The sequence below is a fragment of the Gopherus evgoodei genome, unplaced genomic scaffold, assembly GCF_007399415.2.
Source record: "Gopherus evgoodei ecotype Sinaloan lineage unplaced genomic scaffold, rGopEvg1_v1.p scaffold_108_arrow_ctg1, whole genome shotgun sequence".
Taxonomy (NCBI): Eukaryota; Metazoa; Chordata; order Testudines; family Testudinidae; genus Gopherus; species Gopherus evgoodei.
This window is the reverse complement of record NW_022059771.1, coordinates 134,031-140,030: the sequence shown is the minus strand read 5'-3', so window position 1 is coordinate 140,030 and position 6,000 is coordinate 134,031.

The following is a 6,000-nucleotide window of genomic DNA, read 5'->3' as shown; positions in this document are numbered from 1 at the left end:
GTTAAGTGTGACTATGGACCACTACCATGATTCTGAATCTGTCTGCAGGACTTGGATCCCACACAATATTGACTGGGTTCAATCCCTCGGGAAGTCAAAAAGAGGAAGTCTTGTTAGCCTCTGTTGGAGATCTGAATGCAGACAGGCTGTAGGGATATGACCATTTAGTCCAAACACTCAAGTGTATTCTATATCATGTCTATAGAGAAGAAGAGATGCACATAAACATAATAGATGAATGAAAAAGCCCATTCAGCCAAGTTATACTTTCTTTCTATAGGGTTTACATAAGATGAGGGTGTTTGTTTGGTGAACCATTGTTGAGAGGGTGTCACTATTGAGACACATAATTAAAATGTGCAACTCGTTGTCCCCGGGAGATGTAGAGACCAGAAATGTAGGAAGAATCAGAAAGGGATTGCAGAAGAAAAATAGCCAGAGCTATTGTAATTCTTTATGATAAGATTTTTGGTAGGGATATTAAATATCAAACTTCATGTTTTAAACTAAACTCTAATAATTAGAGACTCTGCTATGGGGACAGATTATCCCACATCTGTGTATTGACAGGTTACTGAGTCTTCCTCTGAAAAGCTGGTTCTGGTCACAGCCAGAAAGAGGAATCTAGACTAGATGCCAGGTCTGACACAATATGGTAATTCTTATTTTCCCACAAACAGACAATGACAGTACAAGAGAGAGCTATTTTCTTCTGCAGCTTCCTATAGCCAAAGATCTCAAAGGACTTCATGTGCATCAGTATATGGTCTATTAATTTAGATGGAATATATGGCCCCAATAGGAGGAAGCAAGAGGTAGGAAGGCATAGCTCCTGCTAAATCCAGAACTGTGAGTTCAATCCTTCAGGGAGTCATTTAGGGATCTGGGGCAAAATAACTTGTCAGGGAGAGTACTTGGTCCTGTTGCAAAGGCACAGCATGGGGCTCAGTGACCTTTTAAGGTCCCTTCAAGTTCTACATTTCTATGATTCTACAAACATAAACCAATCACTATCTAACACTGAACAATATTAAACAAGCTTCAGAATTTGGTATACATAGAGCTCTGCCTACTTCTTACCATGGCAGACACACCATTAAACATCTTTTTTATTTTTTATTAAAGACACAGAAAAGAAGGCAAAAAATAAAGTCTTTGAAAAGAAAAGAGTTAAATAAGGCTTATATTTTAACAACCTCCATTATTCCCCTCCACTTTAGCTGAAACACTTTTAGATGGCATTGAGGATGGTAATAACTGTTCTTTTGGGGAAAAGAGAAGTTAGTAGGGCTATCATTGCTGTTCTGTTAAAGTTTGATCCCATTTCCTAGAAGACAAAACAACAGAAACACACACACAAGAGGAGAGAAAGGAAAAGCAAAGATAGAAAATGCAGCTTCAGTCTCTGAGGTTGACTCTCACTTGCAACCTCACAGCTGGAGAAACACAGGCACGGCCCACAGTCTTATAAGCCACTTAGAGATCTGACAAGCTTGTACCAGCTCCAGCTGTTTAGGACATTACTTTCAGTGGCCTCTTTCTGGTCACAGGCTCACAGCAGTGCTGCAAAGTATACAGCCTCGTTCTGCTAAGCCAGACTCTCATTGGACAGAAGGGAAAAGGGGAGGGATAGGAAAGAGAAGAAATAATATGGTGAAGGAAAAGGAGACGAGGTGAAGGGGAGGAAGGGGGGAGAGAGAGAAAGTCTCACATCTCAGGTGGTATTTGGGATTTAACTGGAGGCAGTGATGGTGTCATCTTCCTCCCTGTCTCTGGACCAGTCTGGTCAGGACATCTCTCAAGATTAGAATGAAGAAATTCTAGGGTCCCAGGAAACGGTGAGGATGTCAGCCATGATGGTGACACTCACTCCAGTAGCCAACTTTTCTACCCCAAATCTCTTTCTTTCAGAACCCCAAAAGGGACTGATGGGTGCAGTCGCCCATCCCCTCATTACTTTGCTCACCCATTAGGCCTGGTTTGATACACTGATTTTGGTTCACTGATTCTTCTGCCTCTCACTGCCTTATTTATGAGGTATGATCTTAGCACAGTTTCTGAGTTCTATCAGGAAACCTTTTCCTTTGGACTAATTCAGTCTCTTTTCCTCCTTCCCTTTAGAGGCCAACCTGTTCCTCCAGAGCAACATGAGGCTCTTCAGAAGTTAATATGCTGCTTCTTGCATAGGCGCTGAGTCCAGGGCTGCAGCTACAGGTACCAACTTTCCAGTGTGCTGGGGGGTGGTCACTGCTCAACCCCTGGCTCTGCCCCCACTCCACCCCTTCCTGCCCCCTCCCCTGAGCCTACTATGCCCTCATTCTTCCTCTCCCCCTCACCCGCTGAGCCTCTTGCATGCTTCTTCACTGAGAATTCTGAAGGAATGTCTAACATAGTGAATGCTTATGGGAAGGGGGTAGGTTTAGAAGACAAAATAAAAAAAAAAGTTAAAAATCACTTAGAAAAGTTAGATGCCTGCAAGTCACGAGGGCCTGATGAAATGCATTCTAGAATACTCAAGGAGTTAATAAAGGAGGTATCTGAGCCTCTAGCTATTATCTTTGGAAAGTCATGGGAGACGGGAGAGATTCCAGAAGACTGGAAAAGGGCAAATATAGTGCCCATTTATAAAAAGGGAAATAAAAACAACCCAGGAAACTACAGACCAGTTAGTTTAACTTCTGTGCCAGGGAAGATAATGGAGCAAGTAATTAAAGAAATCATCTGCAAACACTTGGAAGGTGGTAAGGTGATAGGGAATAGCCAGCATGGATTTGTAAAGAACAAATCGTGTCAAACCAATCTAATAGCTTTCTTTGATAGGATAACGAGCCTTGTGGATAAGGGAGAAGCGGTGGATGTGGTATACCTAGACTTTAGTAAGGCATTTGTTACGGTCTCGCATGATATCCTTATCGATAAACTAGGCAAATACAATTTAGATGGGGCTACTATAAGGTGGGTGCATAACTGGCTGGATAACCGTACTCAGAGAGTAGTTATTAATGGCTCCCAATCCTGCTGGAAAGGTATAACAAGTGGGGTTCCGCAGGGGTCTGTATTGGGACCAGCTCTGTTCAATATCTTCGTCAACGACTTAGATGTTGGCATAGAAAGTATGCTTAATAAGTTTGCAGACGATACCAAACTGGGAGGGATTGCAACTGCTTTGGAGGACAGGGTCAAAATTTAAAATGATCTGGACAAATTGGAGAAATGGTCTGAGGTAAACCAGATGAAGTTCAATAAAGACAAATGCAAAGCACTCCACTTAGGAAGGAACAATCAGTTTCACACGTACAGAATGGGAAGAGACTGTCTAGGAAGGAGTATGGCAGAAAGAGATCTAGGGGTCATAGTGGACCAAAAGCTAAATATGAGTCAACAGTGTGATACTGTTGCAAAAAAAGCAAACGTGATTCTGGGATGCATTAACAGGTGTGTTGTAGACAAGACACGAGAAGTCATTCTTCCCCTCTACTCTGCGCTGGTTAGGCCTCAACTGGAGTATTGTGTCCAGTTCTGGGCACCGCATTTCAAGAAAGATGTGGAGAAATTGGAGAGGGTCCAGAGAAGAGCAACAAGAATGATTAATGGTCTTGAGAACATGACCTACGAAGGAAGGCTGAAAGAATTGGGTTTATTTAGTTTGGATAAGAGAAGACTGAGAGGGGACATGATAGCAGTTTTCAGGAATCTAAAAGGGTGTCATCAGGAGGAGGGAGAAAACTTATTCACCTTAGCCTCTAATGATAGAATAAGAAGCAATGGGCTTAAACTGCAGCAAGGGAGATTTAGGTTGGACATTAGGAAAAATTCCTAACTGTTGGGGTAGTTAAACACTGAAATTAATTGCCTAGGGAGGTTGTGGAGTCTCCATCTCTGGAGATATTTAACAGTAGGTTAGATAAACGTCTATCAGGGATGGTCTAGACAGTATTTGGTCCTGCCATGAGGACAGGGGACTGGACTCGATGACCTCTCGAGGTCCCTTCCAGTCCTAGAGTCTATGAATCTATGAATCAATGAAACAGCTGATTGGGAGGTGCGGGGAGACTCTGATTGGGGGGGGACGACTGCCGGTGGGTGAGAGGCGCTGGGAGCGGGGACAGGGGAGCTAATGGGGGTGTTGCTGATGTATTACTGTGGCTCTTTGGCAATGGACATTGGTAAATTCTGGCTCCTTCTCATGCTCAGGTTGGCCACCCCTGTTTTTTTCTTTTTCCATCACCATTTGCTATTAGAGGCTACTGTGACATACTGATGAACTGTCACATACTTTTCACAGTTGAGCTCATAATGAGAGTAAGTTTGTAGGCCAAATTATTACAACATGTATTAAACTCTGCAGTCCATCTGTGAGGTTCTTTTCTCCAAATTACAGAAGGTTATTACCATCAATCGTCCATTAAGCTCTAACAAAATACTAGTCTCGGTGCTTAAAATGAAATTAAAGAGTGTCTATGACCCAGAGAGCTTAAATACAATAGACTGAGACACTGGATAAAACACTTCTTTATTTTATATATTTATATATAAATAAATACACTTGGCCTGTGTGTTATAAGAGGTCAGACTAAGGGATCACAGTGGTCCCTTCTGGCCTTTGAACTATGAAATCAGTTCCTTGTTATGCTTGGCAGTGTACAAATATTAGAGACGATACAGAAATTTCCATCACCCAGGAAGCTCTGTATTTTGATATTTTCTTTACTCCCAACAGGGTCCAAAAAGATGAAATGTCAAAATTTTATGAGATGAAAAATTCTAAAAGGTTTAGATGCAGAAATGTCTAAACATTTCATCTTTAAATTTGATTGTAACAAAATATTTCCTCTTCAAGTGTCCATTTCTAATGAAAATTTTCATGTTGAATTAATACTTTAATTTACAATGAGCTTGAGAGGAGTCATTTTAACATCAATTTTAGTGAAAATGTCTATTCAAAATGAAAATTTTCATTTCAATTTGACATTTTGAAACAAAATTTCATTTCAGTTTGAGACATCAAATGAAATGGAATCCTCCCTCCATCCCAAGAAAAAAATATGTTTCTTCAGAATTCAGATTTTCCCATAGAAAATTTCTATCTTGACGAAACAACACTTTCAAATTTTATTTTCCAAACATGGGTAAAACTTTTGACCAGAACTAACACATATAGAAATGGTCATCGCTCCTGTTCAAAAGAAATTACAGTCCAACAGAGTGACACCTTGCAAAAGCAGGAGGTGAGAGTAGCTAAATCATGCTATTTTCTGTCATTGAGTTGGTTGCAAAAGTAGTGAATTTTGATGAGAAAGAGGGACATGATTTTTTTTTAGTGAAAATATTCCCATTTTCAACTAGCTCTTTTCATTTTTTGTCAAGAATGTGAAAGAAGAAATTCTCCCTGTGAAACCAGTAGGAGAGGGTGGTATCTTTCTTAATGGGGACAGGGAGTGCATTCTGTTAGTCCTAGGCTGAGATGGAAAGAGATATAGGACTACCAGCAGATATATGGATGATCATATGATCCAAAGCAGAAACATGGATGGAAGAGATCAGGCTTCAATATCTTCCTCTCCACCGACGTTCTGACTGACCTTGGGCATGTCACTAGGACTACCATTTTCCCATTCAATAGGAGTAGGGCACCTAACTTGCTTAACCTCTTTTGAAAATCCCAGCCTGCTGGTTGGCTCTTCATTTACCTGAGATGATATCTCTGTAAGTCCAACTTTGACAAAAGGTGGATTCTGAATTATAACTTTATTCGCCAAGGCAAGGTCCTCAGCTGACATATATTGGTGTAGCCCTCTTTCTTTCAGGGGAGTTATGTTGCTTTCCACCAACTGCGATGCTGCATCTAAGGTGAATTTCACTGGGGTGCATAGTGCCAGCACCACTTCCTATTATGTTTAGGATTTAAGTGGAAACTTGATGATACACTGGTCTTTCCAACTGAATGGTGAGGGAAATCTGAGGAATGTAAAATCAATTTAGAATATGGACACTATGAGC